General features: G+C 42.8%; 1 protein-coding gene across 2 annotated transcripts in view; it reads left to right on the top strand.

Moving 5' to 3' along the window:
* Positions 1 to 22,707, top strand: part of SOX5 (SRY-box transcription factor 5) — an 880,866-nt gene that overhangs the window by 218,906 nt on the left and 639,253 nt on the right. For both annotated transcript variants that reach the window (XM_030541505.1, XM_030541513.1), the window contains one exon: positions 19,707 to 19,793. The gene's annotated coding sequence lies outside the window, so the exon portion shown is untranslated. The remainder of the gene's footprint in view (positions 1 to 19,706; positions 19,794 to 22,707) is intronic.

Here is a 22,707-nt window from a genome sequence, read left to right as displayed (position 1 = left end):
CGGCGGTGCCCTGACCCGGGGGCCCTCTGGGATGCCGGCTGCCGCGACGGCGCCCTGACCCGGGGGGCCCCCTGGGATGCCGGCTGCCGCGACGGCGCCCTGACCCGGGGGGCCCCCTGGGATGCGGGATGCCGGCTGCCGCGGCGGCGCCCTGACCCGGGTGGCCCCCTGGGATGCCTGCTGCCGCGACGGTGCCCTGACCCGGGGGGCCCCTTGGGATGCAGGATGCCGGCAGCCGCGGCGGCGCCCTGCCCCGGGGGGCTCCTGGGATGCCAGCTGCCACGGCGGTGCACGCTGACCCAGGGTCAGTGCGCCTCCACGGCAGCCGGCAGCCCGGGGTTTCCCTGGGCCAGGGGACCCCCTGGGCTGCCAGCTGCCGCGGTGGCACCCTGACCCAGGGGATCCCCTGGGCTTCCGGCAGCCGGCAGCAGCGGCCAGTAAACCATTTAAAAAAAAATTGGGGGGCGCTTTTTGGCGCCCCCAAATCTCAGTGCCCTAGGCAACTGCCTAGTTCACCTAAATGGTTGCACTGGCCCTGGTGGGGCCCCCCCATGCATTGCCTCTGTGTGAAAGAATTGTGCCACAGTGAGGAATGACTCATCTGCTGCTCCCTTACTCCAAAAGGGGACTAAGCTATGACTGCTCCATACCCTCAGACAATTGCTGTTCTGCCCCTCCTCCAGCTTGCATGCATGCAAGCACCACTCAGATGACCAGTACGATGAGGTAGAGGAGGAGGGCAGTAAAGCCAAAGCCAGTTTTGCCAACTGAAGAGTCTCTGGATATTTTGTGCTTTTCTTAAAGCATCTTCTCCTGGAGTCCTGTGAATACATGTGAATCTCAGCTTTCATTTTAAAAAATTGTCTAGCACTCACGGTTGTGAAGAAAAGCTTGAAACATTGAACCCTAAAGGCTGAAAAATCTGAAGAAGAATAATGAGAATCCATTTTTTTTTTAGCTCTCATGATTGGGGTCTGATTCATGATTTTTTTTAAATGCTAGAGTTGGCAATACTGCAAGTCTCTGCATAGTCCCTTCCCACCTGATTGGCGGTAGTGGGCATGCAGGCCTGGGGAGTCCATGTAGGGGTGCAAGGCTGCATGTGTGTGTGTCTTACTCCCATGTACATCCAGGAGCAGACATGTAGACTTACAACCTTAGCTGTATGTTTTTTCTTTGGTTTGCATTATCATTCAGTAAACATAGTACTGGATTGCAGCTGTGAGATCTGTATGTGGCTTTTCCCACCCCATCATAAGAACTCCATACATGAATCACTGCAAGAACCAAAGCCACCGAGATGTACCTTCGACTTACTTAGGGCTGATCTACATTACCATGGTAAAGCGATCTTACTTACGCAACTTCCATTACGTGAATAAAGTCACTGAAGTTGGTGTAGTTAGACAGACTTACTGCGATGGCTACACTGTGCTGTATCGACGTGAGAGTGTCTCCCGTTGAGTTCCCTTATGTTTCTCTGGGAGGTTAAGTACACAAATCGATGGTAGATCAACACTGCTGCAGTTGATGCAGCGAGTGTCAATGTAGCAGGTCTGGCGAAGACACACTAAATCAATGGGAGAGCACTCTCCCATCATTTTGTGTATTCCACCTCCCCGAGAAGCATAAGGGAAGTCGACGGGAGACGCTGTCCCATCGACACAGCACAGTGTAGCCACCATGGTAAGTGGGTCTAACTACATCAACTTCAGTTATCTTATTCATGTTACTGATGTTGCGTAAATTAGATCGATTTACCATGGTAGTGTAGACCAGCCCTAAAACTGAGCAAGGAGAGAGGACAACATTGTACCAAGCTGTAAAGTATACTATAGTTACAGTGTTTGAAGTCTGTTACTTGAAAAATTTTGGATGGCATAAGAATTTCATATTCTCATTTCAATATGTTTGCTTATTTGCTTGTGTTATTATTGCTCTTATGTATCAGTTTAGCTGGCTAATATGCCTCTTGGATTACAGCTCATGTTGGTGAACATCCTGGATTGTAAATGAGAATTGTAAACTCAGGTAGCAAATATTTTTGCCTCATGTATGTCTGTGTTATGTTCGTTTTCTTTATTTATGTGAACAAAGGCTAAATCCCCACTCCATTAAATGTACAAAGCCATTCTGAAGGCATTAAATCAATATCAAGGTTTTATGTTGCTAAACAAATGTCTATTTTACCAGTCCTGGTATGGTTCAGTTGGCAGCACTCTGAGCTCTAGAACGGAATTGTGGATTCAGTTCTCAAATATAAGTCCCCTGATGTTCAGAGGCACCCACAGCTGCTGTTGCCTTTAGATGGAGATGTGAGTATGCAGCACTTGTGAAAACAGACCCAAAAACTAAAGCTTGAACCTACTGCTGAGCTATGTTGTAGCAAGGAGGGAGACTGGACTGAAAGAGGGACTTGGACATTCTTAGAGAGAAGCAAACGTGTTCTCTTCCATCAGCCTTGGACGGTGTGTTGGGGTGGACTAGGTCCGGATGCCCCCAGGTGGATGCCTTGCGGCCTTACCACACCCCACCCCAGAAAAGGACAGCAGAGAAGTCCTCAAAGCTGCCTTGAGTGGCTGAGTGGGAAGCAACCAATTGAGGGCCAGCAGGCTAGTATAAGAAGAGCTGCAGGACCGGAGTGAGATCAATTCCTTGCTGGAGCTGCAGGAGTGTAGATAGTGTACCTGGCTGGCTGAGGGTGCTACAGGACCCCCGACAGAGCAGTGCTGGTGGGGACATGAAGGAGTTCCAGGCTGGCTGCTGGGACTCAACCAGGACAAGGCCCTGAAGTAAAGGTGAAGAATGTGCTGGAGCCATGGGGAAGTGGCCCAGGGAACTGTAGCAGCAACACCATTTATTTAAAGGGACATGGCAGATGGCTGCTATCTACAGGGTCCCTGGGCTAGGACCTGGAGTAGAGGGTGGACCCTATGGGAAAGTGGCCTGGACTTTGATACACCTCAGAAAAGGAACTTAACTCTTTTGGTGGCGCAGCTGAAGAGCTGGGACCAGAAAGGCCAAGAGAGGTGAAGAGTCTCCAGGGAGGTAGCCCTGCGGGATGTGCCCCCCCCGCCCCATCCCACAGCCAGGGCTACTTGAAGAGCAGGGACAGTTTTTGAGAGAGCCCAGAAGGGGCTGAGAGACCGTTCAAACCGGGGTACTGTGATATGCTGTGCTGGACTGATTGGCGAGCAAGCCCAGAGATAAGAGATAAAGGAAACTTTACAGAGGGTGCTGCTGTAGACCTGCTGTTGGATTTCTAAAACAACCCCCTTTTGGAATATATCACATACAGACTGTGAGACTTGGCTAGAGGGCTGAGTCACCGAAGGCCCACAACAAACTGAAAGAGCACGCAGGCACATGCACTCAGCCAGGGGGCGCTGACAGGAGGTGAGTGCACCTCATTAGAGACCGTTTTTCAGATGAAAGTTGATTGCACTTTTCAGAAAGAGCAGGAGGCAACGTTCTCTGTCTCAAAAGGGCCAGTTCATCTCTTGCAAACTGAGTTGAACTCTCAGTGCTGGGAGGCAGCATGCATAGTGGTTAAAGTGTGGGACTGGCAGTCAGGAGAGCTGACCACTGACTCACTGTGTGACTTTGGCCAATTTAACAGCTCTCAGCCTCAGTTTCCCCCATCTATATAACAAGCACAATAATATTTACACATCTCTATAGAGTACTTTGTGGCCCATAGGTGCAAGAATGGTAGTGCAGTGTATCACAGTTACCAGGCTAACTTGACCCTTTAAGGTCTCAGGCCTTGAGCTGTCACTTATTGAGGTAGGGTCACAGGATTCTCCCACGCTCAGACTGGGAACTGGCAGCAGTCCCTTGTAATCAACCATAATTTACCTCAGCAGGTCTGACTCATGTCCAGACCTGGCAATTCTTTACCCTCCAAGAGCAATGACAGTGGTGCCCAGTGACCAGATATTTTTCCTGTTTGTTCTTCCCCCTAGTAAGCTAGATCAATGCATTCATATAGGAAAATCTTATATCCTAATATACATTAACTTCCCCCCACTGACCAGGTCACAATGTTCATAATATTCTTAGATTGTTACACAGCCTCTCCCGCAGTATTCATAAAATTATTACATATCCGTACTCTTCAGTGATTACAGAGCTGCTCCATTGCCTAGTAGCTCCACTGCACTTCTACTGTAACATTTTTTTAAACATAGCTTTTTGATGTAACTTCCTAATTTTTTTCATGAAAGCAAACTCAGAAACAGAAATTGTCATGTGGAACTATATTGACATCCAACTTGGGCCATCCATTGGGTTGGGGCTGGTAAATTCACAGCACACGCTCCTGCTACTTGAGCTAATAGACAAACTGGTAGTAATAGGCTGTTATCCCCTGATCAACAAACCACTAGAGGGGGTGACACACACACACACACACATTTTGCTGGTGGGTTTCACAGCTATTTCCTGACAGTAGACGAATGTGGTGTGGGAATTTGGATTCAATTCCAGATTCTGGAGGGTAGTGTGCTCTAGCTGTTATAAATCTTTGTCTCTGTACCCCCCATCCTGACCCTGTCTCCTTTTGTTCCAGTCATCACCCTGGCTCCTATCCACTGCTGTGCTCCTCTCCCCTCCCACCCCATCTTGCCCCCTGTGTTATGGTTGTCATGTACAGTACTAATCAAAGAACTGGAAGGGACCTTGAGAGGTCATCTAGTCCAGTCCCCTGCACTCAAGGCAGGACTAAGTATCTAGACGATCCCTGACAGGTGTTTGTCTAACCTGCTTTTAAAAATCTCCAATGATGGAGATTCCACAATCTCCTGAGGCAATTTATTCCAGTGCTTAACCACCCTGACAGTTAAGAAGTTTTTCCTACTGTCTAGGCTAAACCTCTCTTCCTGCAATTTAAGCCTATTGCATCTTGTCCTAACCTCAGAGGTTAAAAAAAAAACATTTTTCTTCCTCCTCCTTGTAACAACCTTTTACCTTTTACATACTTGAAAACTGTTATGTCCCTCTCAGTCTTCTCTTTTACACATTAAACAAACCCAGTTTTTTCAATCTTCCCTCATAGATCATGTTTTCTAGACCTTGAATCATTTTTGTTGTTCTTCGCTGGACTGTCTCCAGTTTGTCCACATTCTTCCTGAAATGTGGCACCCAGAACTGGATACAATACTCCAGCTGAGGTCTAATCAGAGAGGAACAGAGCAGAAGAATTGCCTCTTATGTCTTGCTTACAACACTCCTGCTAATTCTAGGCAGTCATTTCCCATTTTGTATGTGTGCAACTGATTGTTCCTTCCTAAATGGAGTACTTTGCATTTGTCGTTATTGAATTTCGTCCTATTTATTTTAGACAATTTCTCCAGTTTGTCCATATCGTTTTGAATTTTAATCCTATCCTCCAAAGCACTTGCAACCCCTCCCAGCTTGGTATCATCCGCAAACTTTGTAAGTGTACTCTGTATGCCATTAGCTAAATCATTGATGAAGATATTGAACAGAACTGGACCCAGAACTGATCCCTGTGGGACCCCACTCGATGATTGTGAACCTCTGATAACTACTCTCTGGGAATGGTTTTCCAACCAGTTTGCCTTCCACCTTATAGTAGCTCCATCTAAGTTGCATTTCCCTAGTTATTTATGAGAAGGGCATGTGGGACAGCATCAAAAGCTTTATTACAATCAAGATATACCATGTCTACCACTTTCCCCCATCCACAAGGCTGGTTACCCTGTCAAAGAAAGCTATCAGATTGGTTTGACATGATTTGTTTCTGACAAATCCATGCTGACTATTACCTATCTCCTTATTATCTTCTAGATGTTTGCAAATTGATTGCTTAATTATTTGCTCCGTTATCTTGGTGCATTCGAGTCATATGCCTCCTCCTGCTCTGTGCTGTCTGAGAGTATGAGGGGCATTGAGAGCACAAAAGAAAAAGTCTCCTATGTCTCAGTTCTAGTATCTAGTGCCACAGTGGCCATTGGCAGCAGAGAAAAGCAATTACAAGGGAAGTCCTGCTCATCCCCTGCATTCCTGGGATGGAGAAATCCCAGTCACCTTGTGCGGATGCACATGAGCTGTACGGTTGGCATGTAGGAGCCATATGGAGATGGAGCTTGGTCAGTGCGGATGGAATTTATCTGCCACAAACCTCTACTGAGTATGTTTGAGCAGAGATTTTCCAGAGACTTATAACTTGGCCAGACTGGGACTGATTTTCAATGGGGTGGCAAAGGCATGTCCCTGACACAAGGGTGTCCCCTTTTCCAAAGTATGGCGGCACTAGTGCTCCTCAATGAAACAGTTGCAAGAATTTTTGAACACAGGCAAAATACGTTTTCCTCTAAATTTGTTGCAAGAAATGGCCTCACTATTTTAACTTAAATATTTCAATTTAATTCAGCCTGAGGCAGATACCCCTCTGAACAATTTCAGCCTGAATGGTTAAAGTTTGGCAAAGTTATAAGCTACTGTAAATGAAGTCTTATAATGGAAAGTGTCAGGGCTTGTCCACATGGATCAGCAGGGTGCACGAAAGGGGTGTGATTTCTAAAGTGTGCCACACATTGGTGTGAATTTGCCTTTGTAGGTCCTGCTGGCGTGAACTATGTTAATGCGCAGGAGGGAACTTTTGGTTCATGCCAGCAGTGTTTACACAAGCCAGTTAATGTGCAGTATGTTGGTGTGCTTTGGATATTACATTCCTCTAATGTGTGTTGCTGCTGTATGTAAACAATCCCACAGGTTACCTTAACTGTAGGAATTGCTACTGGCTCTGCTTCCCCTCGACTTGAGAGAATATGAATATGTCCATATCAGGGAGGGGTATTGTCATGGTATACTTCCCCAATCTGAACCTTAGAGTCCAAAAAATGGGGTACCAGCATGAATTCCTCTAAGCTTAATTACCATCTTAGATCTGATAAGCTGCCACCACCCAAAAAATTATAGTGTTTTGGGGCACTCTGGTCCCCCCAAAAACCTTCCCTGGGGACCCCAAGACCCAAATTCCTTGAGTCTTACAACAAAGGGGAATAAACCATCTCCCCCCCTTCTCCTTTCTTCCTCCCATATCTTTCCCACCCTGGGTACACTAGGAGATCACCGTGATTCAAACTCCTTGAATCACAACACAGAGAAATCAGGTTTGTTTCCCCCTCTTTTCTCCCCCTCCCAGGCATTCCCTCCCTGGGCTATCCTGGAGAGATAGACAGATTCAAGCTCCATGAATCTAAAACAAAGGGATTCCACTCTTCCCCCCTCCCTTCTCTTTCCCTGTCCCTCACCAATTCCCTGGTAAGTACAGACTCAATTCCCTTGAGCCTCAACAAGGGGAAAAAATCAAGTAGGTCTTAAAAAGCAAAACTTTTAATAAAAAGAAAGAAAAAAAGTAAAAGTTGTCTCTGTAATTTAGATGGTAAAATTTACAGGGTCTTTCAGCTTATAGACACTAGAGAGAAGCTTCCCCCCAGCAAAAATACAATTTAAAATACTTCCAGCAAAATACACATTTGCAAATACAGAAAACAATCAAAAGACTATAACCACCTTTCTTACTAAATACTCACTATTCTGAATATATAAGAGACTGTAGCAGGGAGATTGGCAAGAAACCTGGTTGCACGTCTAGTCCCTTTCAGGACCCAGAGAGAACAAAGCAAAACCCAAAATACACAAACAAATGATTTGAAAGTATCTTGTTTCCTGATTGGTCCTCTGGTCAGGTGTTTTTGGTTCCCTGTTTGTTAACCCTTTACAGGTAAAAGAGACATTAACCCTTAACTATCTGTTTATGACAGGTATTTCTACAGTTTAGCCAATAGTGTTGATCCATATTGTGAAACTCCTATTGTCCTAGAAGGGAGCTATGTGGGGAAAGAATGTAGGCTATTTATTGGAGAAAATTCTGCCCTTATTAGAGGGCTGGTGTAGGGATTTAGTGAATTTCCCTGAATTTAACTCTGCCTTTTGCCATGGAGCTAACTAGTGTGCCAGATGGTCATCCACAGTTTGCTAGAGAAAGAAATGCTACTTTACATTCAAAGGAAGCAGATTTTTATAGTTGCATATGATACAATAGTCACAATTGAACAAGCAGTAGAGGCTAAACTATGGCAATAATGTTCACGCCATTGTTGTTCAAAAGGATATGTAAGATACAGCCATATTTAGAGGTTCTGATAAGCCTGTTGTATTGGTGATTATATACTGAATATGGGAAGGGGATTTGCTTCTTTGCCAGTTTTAATAGAGGTGGGGTAGCTAAATTTGATGCCAGGCACTTTCATCACAAGTTGCTTGGAGGTGTTCACATTTGCTTATGAAATAGCCCCTCTTGAACTAAGGAGGTGGAAATGAAACACTGAAAGGCTTTCTTGAAGTGCTTCCATGTTTCCCAACTCAGAACATGACATTTGATATTAATATTAGGTACTGAGGCAAAAGTCATCAGGTAGAGAAGGGAGGAAATGTAGAAATAGTCATTTTCTTGTGCTGTTTCCTCAGGATGCTATTTTGAGTCTTTAAAAAACTCATGCTTTGCTGATGAGCGTGCTGTAAAACGGGGAAGTGGCAGATGTAATTGAAGTCCCTGGGCCCTGCCCTAGAAAAGGTTCAGTACTGGCAGCATGCATATTGTTTATATGAAAGCAAACAGATGGATATATTTGGTCAAATTCTGTCGGGTTCCTATGTGACGCTCAGAGTTTTCCTTACTATTTTGAGTGGAATGCTTAAATCTGCATATAGTTGCACATGATAGGTACTTTTGCACTTTTGCGAAGGGAACATTACCCTGAGTGTCTTCAAATCATACTTGCTTTCTTTACTCATGAAAATAGTACCACAGAGCAATACAGCTACTGTTGAGTGAGCTGGAATTTATTCTGCCTCTCATGACATCAACAGAATTGTCAGCTAAATTCTGATAGCAGAATTGTAGGAGGCAGAAAGAACCCAGCTAGACTTTCCTAGACTGATCACAGAGTTGGCTGGTTAGAAGAGGGGGAAAGTCCAGTTATTTCATTGTAAAAGTGAATACATTTACATAGAAGAAATTGAGGAGAAGTTAATTTGGAACCCCCATGATGTCATTTTTAGTCATATTTCTAACATTAAGTTCACATGAATCATATCAGAGATGAAAGGGAAACACTAGAGATTGAAAAAGTGAGGATGCAGTTGGATCAGAAGGACACAGCTAAAGCCATTTTCTGGCATACTAACAACTTTGAGAAAATGTTGTGCTGTTTCCATCAGTAGTGTTAGAAAAGTTTGTGTGTTTTGGGAATACTCACAGAGTATTGTGTGTAACATAGCTCTAATAATATAGCTTATCTGTCATGTCATGGAAAAAATCTGGGTGAGACTAAATCATCCTAGCGTCCATTGTGCAGATGTGCCAGCATCTGCATTATAAACCAGTTGTCATTAGATATTTTTATATACAATACATAATAATGTATCAACAACAGCCTTGTCATTGTTGGATAATATTACTATTATAAAGATAATACCTCCAGAGGTTGGAACCATGCAGGAAAAAGGATACTTTTATCAGAAATTTTTAGCTTTTATGCATTTCAGGGGAGTTGTAAAAACAACAAAACAAAACAAAAAACCTGATATTAAATGCATGCGGCTGTGAAGTTTGCAGTTGTGTGAATGATACTTTCTAAAAATATGTTTCTTTGAACCATTAACTCCAGAAATGTTACTGCATTGAGGTTGGATGTTAGAAGAGCAGGACTGAAGTTCAGATGGGTCGGGGACAGAAGGAAGACCTAACTGTGACAATGTTAACTTTTGTGTTCCCATCACATCCTCTTGGTTTACATTTACCCTTTACTCCCTTGCCCCCCCTCCCCAAAAGGCTTTCATGTAGATATACAAAAATTAATTCCATTTTTCACTTTTTCTTGAGATTTTGATTTGTGAGTATGGATGGGGCAGTCTTGAATGCTAACACACCAGTGACACATCATCAGTCAGTCAAATTATGGAAGCCAAATAGTGACTATCTTGCTGTGTGCTGGTTAGAATCTACTTGCTAATGTATTTTTAAACTCCTTTCTTCTTCCACCATCCATACCATGTTGTATTTGTAAGATGAACATTCCAGACAGTGTTGTTGTAGCCATATTGGTCCCATGATATCAGAGAGACCAGGTGGTTGAGAGACAAGCTTACACAGAGAAGCTCAAAAGCATCTGTCTCTGACCAACGGAAGTTGGTCCAATAAAAGATATTATCTCACCCACCTTGTTTCTCTAAGATGAACATTAGCCGAATGGTCTACATGTCTTCATTTCAATTCTGTAGCAATGTCTCATTGCAATAATATTTGATGTAATAATTTTCCTGTTATTACAGACTTTCTAACTATGTTAATGGAAGTTAGACTGGCCACAGAGACATTCGTGAGAACTACCTATGCAGTGACATTTAAACAATTTATTTGATCTCACTTTAGCTTACCTGCTCATGCCTTTTTTGCTCTGGTGTTAACCTTAGGAGAACTTGGTATATAATCACAAGTCTTTCAGTCAAATGCAACTTAACAAAATACTATTAATATCTGAGTGATGTATTAACCCTTTTGAACACTTTTGCCAAGCATATGCTAACAAACAGATGTTTCTATGTGTATGCTTGGGTACTGCTGTTCAGCAGCTCATGGGTCAGTCTTAAAAAGGTTTGTGCAAAGGGGTGTGTGTGTGTGGAATGTTAGGGAGGACAAAATGTTGGCTTTGTGATTAACTCAGAGTAGTGTCCCTAAAGGACATCACTATTGGAGATAAACTCTGATCACTCACTCTCTTGAGTAGAGTGAAATAGAGAGTATTACACAGCGGATGCTCTCAACGTTCAGTGTTGGTCTATAGGTGCAGTGAAGAAGGAAGAAATGGAAGGGGATGATGGGACAGCAGTGTGGGTTGTGTTCCAGTGCACTCTAGCAATCATCCAAGGAGATTTTTTTGGACACTTTGAAGACATGAGATTTGTGGCTACTGTATTACAGTCAAAATGTGATGAAATAGTTTGTGCTGGAGGGGGAGTGCCTTTGTCTAAAAAGCTAGAATTATGGCCTTTTGGGTGAAAATAGAATATTTTTACTATGGTTGACAAAGCTTCTTCCATTGTTGACCATGGTTAGGAGTACTGTTACCCATTTGCAGAGTTGTATGGCTAAGAATGATTTTTTTAAAATTTACCACTGGTAGCCATGGTCACTAATCTCCATACCAAGCCATTTGTCAATAATCAAGACAGCTGACTCTTTGCAATAGTGACCCTTCTACTCAATTTAATCAAATAGACAGCAAAGTCAGCATTACAAATCAAAGTCTCAAGTGGTACTGTGAGTGAGGTAAACTTTGTTATATACCTGGTTTGTTATAGCATGACCAGAATTATTGCCAACTTTTTCTCACTTACCTAAAGAGAACCTTACGCTTTTGGATTTCTCATACAAAAGTACTGTGGCACCTTATAGACTAACAGATGTATTGGAGCATGAGCTTTCATGGGTGAATACCCACTTCACCCACGAAAGCTCATGCTCCAATACGTCTGTTAGTCTATAAGATGCCACAGGACTCTCTGATGCTTTTACAGATCCAGACTAACACGGCTACCCCTCTGATACTCATACAAAAGTGTAATACCTCTCTGTGTGTGTATACACACACATATATATCATTTAATTGCAGCCCTAAATTTCACATATTTCATATGTACACCAGTTACTAATGATTTTAATGGCCACGAATGACTATTTACTCTGTCTGTATTTACTCTGATTTACTTCCTTGGACAATGCGTTCTAAGAGTTAAGGTGCAAGTTAGTTCCTGGGGATCAGTGTTGGGAAAGGGCAGTGACTTCAGGTGCAGCCCTTAACATCAGCTGGCCATTAATTCATAAGAAATGCCTGGTGATGAGGTCTTTCCTGTTTTTATTAACTGAAAACTGGGGAGAAAGCTTAATCTGTCCTTGGCATGTTTTTAGAGAATGAAAGAGAATGACTAGCCTGAATGTTGGATTTTATTCATAATCTTTCAGCATTCCTTCCCAGCTCATATGTATCAGTCATTGGGCCCTGGTTAGGCATGAAATGAAACCATGGTAATCATGTGTCTGAGCTAAAATACGTCTATTTATATCCTGTTCCAATTGTCTAAATATGTGAAAACTTGAGATAGACCAACAGGGCTATTGGTTTTCAAAACATTTTTTCATTTGCATGGGAGTGATGGAGAAGATTGGGAATAAACTCTGCCAATATTTTTGGAAGGGCACAAATAATGACCAATTGGGGAAATCAGGGCCCTTTTGCACAGAACAGTCATACCTTTAATGGTGTTGCTGTAAAACCGTCTGAGCTGCAGAAAGGTTAAAATAAAAATAGATAAGGAAAGAGCAAGAAATAAATTGAGTTGGCTGAGAAATATTTGCATCCACTATGTGGTCCTGTTTGAAGAGGACTATATTGATGCAAACTAGGTACCTTTTAGTTTTCAGTGGCAGTGTCCACATGGGGCAGTTAGAGTGCAGCATTTTGGTGCACTCTGCAATTCACACTCCCACAGTCTGCACTCCATAGACAAGACCTAAGCCCTGGCCATTACCTCCAAAATGTCTACAGCTACAGATTACAGCCAGCTCAGTATTAACCTGTTCGGATGGGACACTGAGCAGATAGCAACTGGTAAATACTTGGGTAGCATCATAGATAGTGCTGGAGGAGGCTTGATAGATGTGGACTCTCGTTTAGCAGCTACTGCATGTTTTGGGCCCTTCAATGGCCTCTGTCGGGATGCGGTGACAGCAAACTTACCACAAAAGTGCAGAGCAATAGGACCACAGTTATACAAACACTTTTGTATGGAAGTGAAACATGGGTGCTCAGGAAGACTGAAGAATACCAGATTGATGTTTTCGATTCTCATTGTGTTCCGCAGTTGAGCCATATTAAGAGGAAGGAGAAGATCAGAAATGAGGATATTCTAAGCCAAGCTGAGCCACTGACTCCATCATCACTGGTTTGATGTTGATGAATTTCTTGGCATGCACATGTTACTAGAAGGGAAGACCAATGAATTCTGAAGTGTTCCCCCACAAGGAATGCCACTGGTGATCCAAAAGCTTTGGTGGCATGGCAAAATTGCCAGCAAGGGACCTAAACTGAATATGTAGCTAGACCATCTTCTGTAACTAGCCAGAGATTGATCCGGGTAGTGCTTGATCTGCAAGGAGTTTGGAATTTCCCAGGATGATGATGATGATAATGACTTGACTGTGGAAAGTCTTTGTGTGACTGTTGAATTTCTACAATGACATTACAATATCCCCATCCAGTGAAAAGAGAAAACATTGGGCCATGGATGGCACAGAAACAAAACTTACTCTTATTTGCCTACATAACTTACTTGGTTCACTAAGGCTCCTATCCTGCATACACTTGAAGCATGGGGTTGGTCTCATTGACTTCACTTGAATTATTTATGTATTTGTTTGTTTCACATGTTCACAAATACTTGAAGATTGAGACACAAATGTTTGCATTGGAAACCTTTCAGGCCTCTTTTCCCTTCCCCGCACTGTTCAATAAAAACCAGAGGTACTGACTTAAAGGCTTTATACTGGAAAGCTGGGAGTCCTGATGGATTAAAACAACAAGACAAAACTGGCCTTCCATGCACGTTTGTCCACATTGCTCATTAGAACTGAGCATTTTCTTCATTCATTGTCCATGCACAACATGTCTATGCTTACTGTGAGTACTATACTCATCTTTCATAGAGACTTAAGCTTTCCATCCAGACTTTCTTACTGGTGGAGAGCATTCTAGGCTACGATCAGTTTTCCAAAATCTTTTGGTGTACTTTTATCCTGTAACATCATATTCCCGGACTGAAGACCACCAGAAGACTCTGGGCCTACTTTACCATTGCCCTGTATAATCCTTTATACAGCTGCAAATGCTACTATTCAAACACAAGAGCATTATACACCAATGTTGCACTGGTTTGAATGACTACACAAGGAGCAAGGTAACAGGGAGTTGGGTCCTGTGTCCTTCGACTAACAAAAATAATATGTAGGGTCTATTTCACTAACATTTCCACAATTAATAGGCTGTGAATAGAGATAATTTCACATGGACAAAAATCAGTTAATAATTTCTTTACATTTTCATTTAAAAAACTTCCTAACCTAATGTTTATTTGAACGTATTTTGTCCTTGCCTTGTTTTGACATGTTTAGCTTCTCTTCAAACTAAAAATTAAAAGAGAACCTTCAGTGGAAACGTGAAATTACAGAAAGCCAAGAGCAGGTGATCGATTATGAAATTCACTATGAATAACCTCAAAGACTGAGAATTCCCCTCTTCCCACTTTTCTTTTGTGTGTATATGTACGTGTCCTGCTCAGTGTTTACCTACCCTATTTGTCCCCCATCTGGTGTCTGCTCCAGCACCTGCCTGGCTGTTCCAGAGTCAAGAGTACTTTAGCCTTTTCACTATCAAAAGGAAGAGAAAATAAAATATAGATTAAAAATGTGAAAAGGGGGGGAGGGTGAACACTTCCATAGATTTTTTCTAATGTGATTTTTTGTGTTGATTTTTTATTGTTATTTTGTTTGGGCAAGTTTCTTGCCATGTACCTTTGCATTTGCATTTCCTGTTGATTGGCAATTTTTAAACTGTTTATTGTGCTCTTTTGTTTAGCTGTTCAAGAGCTAAAACAAAAGCCACCAGGCCCTGTGAGGGACCCATTTGCATGCGGCGAGCGTTGCCCGAGGAAAAAGTAATTGCTAATGCATATTTATGTGGCACAAATTTGCCATTTGTTTATGCATAAAATTATCAATAGTGCAGGGCAGCCCAGCCGTAGAAAATGGTGACCTTTTTAGCTTAATAAATAGAAATCAGCTGTTGTTGTGAAGAGATCAACCATTTATTCTGTGTTGAGGGACACTGCCGGGAAAACATAGATTGGTGCTGGCAATATCATTAAATGGAAGGCCAATGACCCTTTCGGTATAGTCTATTATACTTTATCTAATAGGGGATAAATGACTCTGGTTGGCAAATAGATTAAAAAAACCCTCCAGACCCCTCTCTTATACCTCAGCCACATAGATTATGAGCAAGTAGCCACTGAGGAGGTAGTCTTAGACAAACCTGTTACTATCATTCTAGAGTGACTCAGTTTTAAAGCAGTATTTCTATGCTAGTCCTTGACCATTTTGATAAAATGGATTTGGATTAAAAAAAAAACCACCAACTGTGATTATTCTTTTCACAGTGACAGACCTGAATCTGCTGTATTTTGTAGGGCTTTGTGTTGGGTTGGAGAGTGCATCTGCTGCAGTAACTAACAGTTCATCTGTCCAGAAAGCAGCATTCTATAAGGTTCCATTGCAATCATATTTTGTGGTAATGAAACTGGGACAGTCAGTTTCAAGGGGGAAGGGAATGAGGTCCCTTCTGAAGACAACAGTGAGTTTTAGGAAGTAGGTATGACAAATTTCTCTACTTCCTCTCCCCCCACCCCACCAACCTTCAATTTTTCATGTGAACGTAGTGCTGGTAAAGGTTTGCCAGATTACAGATCTAGTGAGTGAAATCCTTTATCTGCAAAACAGGTACACGTGGGAAGTGGCAATGAATGCTTCTTCATGCAGCCCCACTAATGTGCCTCAATCCTAATAGGCAACCTTAAAACCCAAAGAGGCAATAGTGAACAACCACGAGTTCCTCAAGTACCTGTAAAAATGTGCAAGTGGCAGAATACCAGAGTTTTCTACATCTCTCTTGTTTTGCTCCATGTAGTATATTGCAGACATGTTTACACTTGAGGTGCTACAGCAGCACACCTGTAGTGCTTCAGTGTAGACCCCACCTATGACGATGAGAGGGGTTTCTCCTATTAGTGTAGGTAATCCACCTCCCCAAGAGGTGGTAGCTAGGTCCATGGAAGAATTCTTCCATCTACCTAATGCGGTCTACCCGCTCAGGGGTATGGATTTTTCCTCTTCCATACTTGCAAAGGGTTGTCCTGTTTCGTGGTGGGGAAGAGTTGAGTCACTTGGGAACCATGATCTGTTTGCTTTCTAAACATCAATCAGAACATCACAAAACAGCCACCATCACATTCTGTACTGACACCTTGTTAGTGGTCTCAATAGAGAGGCAAAAGAGTGAACCAAAGGATAGCCTCAATCAGCATTTCACACCTGTAGCGGGGTCCCTTCAGGGCAGGGCAGTGTTGGGAAGCTTATCCTTTCATTGCCTGTGCCTATTCAGTGGAGAGACTAGGCTGTCAGCTTGGCCTTTTCACCAACAGTTCTACATTCATGTAAAATCTCATTTATTTAAAGTGGTTTTTAAGCCACAATAGAAGTCTTTGGAGAAATGCCTGGTACTGTTTAAGGTCATTAGCTTTCTTCATGCCCACAACAGCCCTCACCTTATTATGGCACTGTTTGGGAAGGAAGCCTCCAGTCTTATCTGTACCCATGACCAGGGACTCTGGAACAGAGGGGACAAGAGGCCATGACCCCATCACTTTTAGAGGTGGACAGCTATGCCCTCCCATTTCTTACCTGCCTTAAGGGCAAGTGGTGGGAAGGGGGGCAGAGAGGAGTGAACGAGGGTGGAGCCTCGGGGGAAGAGGTAGAACGAGGGTGGGGCCTCGTGGGAAGAGGTGGAGCCATGGTTCGACACATATGCCCCCCCACACACACACACTTGTAGGGAGCCTCCGGCACACCTGCCCTTAACTTTGTTTGTAGGAAGTTAACTACTGTTTTCACTGAGCTGTTGCCCTCTCTTCGTATGCTATCTTGCACCTGCCCCACCAGTTACCCCAAACCGAGTTCATTTTGTCTCAAATGCAAAAATATTTGCAGGCAACTTTATAGAAATAGAGGAACAAATAATAAAATAAAGAGCAACAAACATAAGCTTGCTTAGACAAATGCTACGGAAACCATAGTAGAGTGGAACTAAACATAATTACAAAGTGTTGCCTGAGTTACCTCACATGGCAGAAACATCCTTTTTTTCCCTCACCCAGCTTAAAGCTCTGTTTGTCTCACGGTTCTGTGTGTATGTTGGTCACATGTCTGTCTCATAACTGTAACCAGAAGTCGAAATATCTGAAGTCTCCATTAGCATCTGGGGATTGCCTTATCTTCTGGTTAATAAACAGATGCTATCAGGTTTTCCTTTTATAGATTTTCCTTTCTGCTTGAAACAAACTTAGTTTTGTTTTTGCCTGGTCCAAACAGATCTGCTTTTTCCAAAAGCTTCTTTCCAATGCAAATGTTGATCCCAGAAGGGTTCCCACTCTATAACTGAAGGCTCACATTCACTCATTCTTTTACCCCGTCCCCGCAATTATAAAACAACTCTTTTGAGATATGCTGAGTAAGTTCAAGCAGCCAAGACTGGGAGGTGACCTATTAGTAAGATTTATTTAGATAAAAATGAATAGGAACTATTACTGTTACAGCGAATCCTTCTGGAATGCTCTTCCAATGCTCTTCTGATGGTCAAACTGTAATGCCCTTACTTAGCTTTGGTAAAACCTTGCCCTTCAAATAGTCCCACTGACTTCAACAGGCCTTCATGTTGAGCAGAGCTATCACAGTCTTGCCTCAGACCTTCAGGGTTAGAGTGCATTCTGCAGTGTGTCAGCAGAGTGACTGGGCCCTTGACTACACAAAAGTTGCACTGGTTTAACTTAATTAGTTTTTAAACTGATATAGCTACAACGGTTCAGACCCTTTTGTGGACATGCTTAATTTGGTTTAAAAGTGGGATTTTTGATTTAGTTAAACTGGTTCCTAGCTGACTTATTTCATTTAAAAGCAGGATTATTTCATAAGAGCATACTCATTGTCTTTTGAATTAACTGAGTTGTTTAAAATTACACGAAAGATTAAACTGTTGCAACTTTCTTATGAAGAAAAGTCCTGATTAACCTTGCTATTATGATGTTTGGCAGTTCATGATAGAAATTAATTGATGAATTAGATGAATATCTTATTCCTTTTAATTCTGTTTTTAAGGAATGGGCAGGAGATAGTAGTGTACCTTTGCTTTGGGTTTTAGGAAACATTAGGTAAATCTATTGGTGTATTTGATTAACATGCAATGGTATAACAGGCCACATCCTCAGCTGGTATATAGTGGCATAGGTCTGTTGACTTCAGTTTCCACCACCTGGAGCGTATGACTCTGTTAGAATGAATGGAAGGGTCTGATCCTGTCTGCAATCCATTCTCAGCTCTTGTTGCATTCCTGTTGTAGCAGGAAAACACTGGGGGTTCGGCTCGGAGAAGTTAACGTCCATTGAGGATAAAGGAAAATAATGTGACAAATTCTGTGCTGTACTGGTTAGCTGGTGGATGTTTCATATGGGTTATAATCGGAAAAAAAATCTGCAGCTTGGCTAGTGTTACTGAATGTGACGACCAGTCCACTATGTGAGCTAAGCAATTTATGCTTTCTAAATTCTTTAAGATATATTACAATTAATTAGTATACAACTCTGAACTTGATGAGAGATTGTCTTCACCTTAGGAAACAGAGCTTGATTTCAATGAACCTATACTGCTTACCATCTCCTGAGGATATAGCCATTTATTTGTTTGTCTGTTTATTTCCTCTTTCAGTATGGATCAGATTTTCATTTGGAAAATCCACACAGATAATCATCTTAATAGGAGTCCCTTTTTGTGGTGAAATTTAGGAACAAAATATAGGAAGTTTATTCCTGTTTTGCTTACATTATTATGTAATCTCCCATTTTTTGAACTTTATATGCTTTATATTTATGTTCCAACTTTACTATGTGTCTGCTACATTCATGGAGTATTATGGGAACCATACAGTTGCCAAAATAATCCCACAAAGTTAATTTAGTGGAGAAAGTGTCTGCCTTATATTTTAAAGGTTTTTCAGATCCTATCAGGATTTATTTTTTCAATTTAATATCCCCATTGATTTTTCTCCATCAGTATGATTGTTAATCTCTCCTGGCACTTTTCTAAACCACAAAAACCTGATGCAAAACATGAAGCCAGGTTAGAAGAAAATATCGAACTCTTTATATTATTCAATCTCTTTTCCACTATAAACTAGTGAGGTGGAAATTTAGTGTCCCCATTTTACAGACAGACTGAGGCACAGAGAATTTAATTGAATTGCTTATGGTTACACAGACGCAGGACATCAGTGAGTGGTGGAGCTTGAAACAGAACAGAAGACTTGTTGACCGTCAGTCTTTTACTCTCACCCCTGAACCATCCTGAACAGTCTACTCATGTACGAATGTTACAGGCATAAAAATGGAACCACTGAGTTTGGGTTAGCTGTTCAAAGGGTCAAGAGAAACAGGACAAAATTAGAGCTGTATTGGTTATGATGATAAGAGGGAGTCTCTTTGGTTCTAATAGTGTCTAGCTCGCTCGCTCGCGCGCTCTCTCTCTCTCTCTCTCTCTCTCTCTGTCAGCTTTTACGTGTGAAATATTTTGGGTCACACATCAATTTACACCAGCGTCTGTTTTGCAAGAAAGAAATCTTGAGCCAAATAGCAAGGAAGAGTGTGGTGTTAGAGGAACCCAAGCTTTTATTTTATGTTTTGAATACATTTTCCTTTTTAAATCTTACTGTTGATATGCATTTGGTTTTATTTTCTAGCCTTCCTCTTGCTGATGACCGGGTTCCTGCTTGATCCTGTTTACAAGATTCCAAAGGCTGAAAATAACCCCAGCTCCTCAGCACTGGGTAGGAAAACAAAACCATGTAAAGACACCATGCAATTACTTGGAGAGTTAGCAATATGGAAGTGTGTGATGCAAGGGAAAACATGGAGGAAATAGTCAGTTATAAGGTTGCCACAATACACATCAGTACCAAGATTTTTTTCTCACTTGAAATATGTACTGTACATAAATCTATTAATTAGTTTTGATATTCACTCTAGAATTCTCTCTTGGGACAAACTTTTCAAAATAACTTAAAAGTACTGGTGAAGAGTGTTCAACTGGTAGTCCTAGAGGCAGGGCCGCCCAGAGGATTCAGGGGGCCTTGGGCAAAGTGGGGAAGCTTGTACTCACCGAGCGGCACTCTGAGGTGGCGGCGGCATTTTGGCAGCAGGGGGGCCCTTCAGTTGCTTCACATCTTTGGCAGCACTGAAGGGCCCCCCGCCGCCAAAGACCCGGAACAACTGAAGGGCCCCCTGCCGCCGAAATGCCACCACCACAGCTGCGGAGCGCCACTGGGTGAGGAAAGGGATTCTCAGCCAGGGCTTGCGGGGTCTCTGCAGGGCCCGGGGCCTGGGGCAAATTGCCCCACTTGCCCCACTCTCTGGGTGGCCCTGCCTAGAGGCTACAGTCTTCATTATTTATCCTAACTATAAAACAGGGCAGCTGTAGTCCAGGCTTTTTTGCCTGAGCAATGTGCCTCAACTTTCCCTGGAACTGACCACATTTCGGCGTGAGTGGGTTGCATGCTTTTCCTTTCCATTAAATTTATGGCCTCTCCTATCAACACTTACTAGCATGGGTAGAGGACTACCATTGCATTTGTTGAATTTGCAACAGTTGTTATGAATTCTGCAGGATCAGATGTGCTAAGACAGGTGAAAACTGATTTTCAAGAATCTCTTTTACTCATGTATGATCCTGATTCAGCAAAGCATTTATAGTATGGGAGAGGCAGGGCCAGATTAATGTAGCGGCTTTAGGGGCTGCAACCCAGGATCTTGGGCTAAGGTGGGCCTCGCAGATCCCCGGGCTGGATGCAACCCACTGCATCTTTTAATCCGATCTATGGCAAGTCTCCCCGCACCTTCACCTGCACCCCAACTCCGTCCCATCCCTGATCCCCCTCCTGCACCCAAACTCCCACCCAGAGCCTGCACCCTGAACCTCCTGCAGCACCCCAACCCACCATCACATCCATGGCCCCATCCCAGAGCTCGCCCCCCCAAGCTAGAGCTGCACCCCCTGCCGCATCCCAATCCCCTGCCCCAGCCCAGATGTCGCTTCAATCAATGGGTTTGCTCACATCCTTAAAGTTAAGCATGTGCTGATGTGCTTTGCTGAATTGGAGCTTCAATGTAGAGCATTTTCCAGAACTCCCTGCACTGCTTTAGGATCCCATGAGCCAGTTGTCATTGCTTTTATAGTGAGGTGGGGCGGGGGGAAAAGAGAATATTTAAAATCTCAGGTCTCAGCAAGTAGATAGAGCAATATATTGGGAAACATTTCTAAAATACAATTATTTTAATTCTATCCACCTGCTCTGTTATTAATTTGGCAAGTTGAACAGCTTTGTCATTTTCCTTATTTTGTTTCAATTTATAAAATAAAATATAAAGATCATTTTAAAAGATTTTGTGTTAAACTTCGTAAAGTTTTCATTAACATAGGTTTTTCCTAGTACTGCTAGGAAATTCTGGGCATGTCTGGTAATTTTTGCAAGAATTGATTTGGAAATGTATGTTTTAGTTTAAAAGGTCATGAGAGTTTTATTAAAGCTTCAATATTTACAAATAAATAGAAATTGAGAAAAACTTTTTATTTTTGGTCAGTGCAATTCAGTTTCTGTGGTGTAAGCCTGGCAGGTTACACTGGTACAGGAGTTACGAAAATTAACGTGTTAAGAACTTAAGTATATTGTTAACTTTACTACCTTGAATGGAAAGTGTTTGCAGGATTGGGGCTTGAAGTCTGATCCTAAGATGTACTGAGCACCTTTTAGAGATGGATGAGTATCATCATTTCCCTTGACTTCAGGAGGAGTTGAAAATTCTGTATACCTCATAGAGTACTGAATTCCTCTAAGGATTGGGCTCCAAGTAACTTGACCTGTTTCCCTTCTGCTTTGCACCTTGTAATATCATTTATGCCTTTGCAAGGTAAGTGTGAAATGCTACCAAATCAGATTTCTTTACTGACCCACAATGGGAGGCATATTTTTTTCCTCAGGTATCAGGAGCGCCACCAAAGTTTCTGGCACCCTAGGCAGAATTCAGGGGCGGCATTTTGTGTGCTCCCTACGGGGCACACGGGAGCTTCCGGTTCCACTCCCATTGTGCCGCCGAAGAAGGACCCTCCCTCGAAATGCCGCAGGTGACAGTGGCAGTCATTGAGCTGCTCAATTGCCTGCCACTGTTTTCCGTGGCACATCGGCAGAAGGTCCTTCTTCAGCGACGGGACTGGAGCGGAACTGGAAGCTCCCGTGCGAACCATGGGGAGCACACAAAATGCCACCTCCCTGAATCCTGGCACCCTAGGCGACCGCCTTGGGTCGCCTAATGGAAGCCCCAGCCCTGTCAGGTATAAATGAGCACACAAGATGCAAGGCAGTGAAGAATCAGGACCACTGTAACTGTTGATTTTGAGCTAGATACTCAGCTGGTGAAATCAGCATAGCTCCATTGAGTGAAATAAGTTGAGGATCTGACACGCAGATCTGGGGGCATGTTTAGAATGTTCCCCTGCAGCGTTTGTAACTCAAACAGCAGCATTTGGTTGGTATATGAAAAAGAGAGTGAGGAACTGGCTGAACAGACTAGTTGAGTGAATTGAGGGAATACATAAACAAATAACATAAATGGTGAAAAGTAAATTAGCTGATGAAATATCTCTCCATGTCCGTGACTGAAGGTGTTACTGGGAACGCAGATAAAGAA

Source organism: Gopherus evgoodei, chromosome 1 (genome assembly GCF_007399415.2).
Source record: "Gopherus evgoodei ecotype Sinaloan lineage chromosome 1, rGopEvg1_v1.p, whole genome shotgun sequence".
Lineage (NCBI taxonomy): Eukaryota > Metazoa > Chordata > Testudines > Testudinidae > Gopherus > Gopherus evgoodei.
This window is presented reverse-complemented; position numbering and strand designations above follow the sequence as displayed.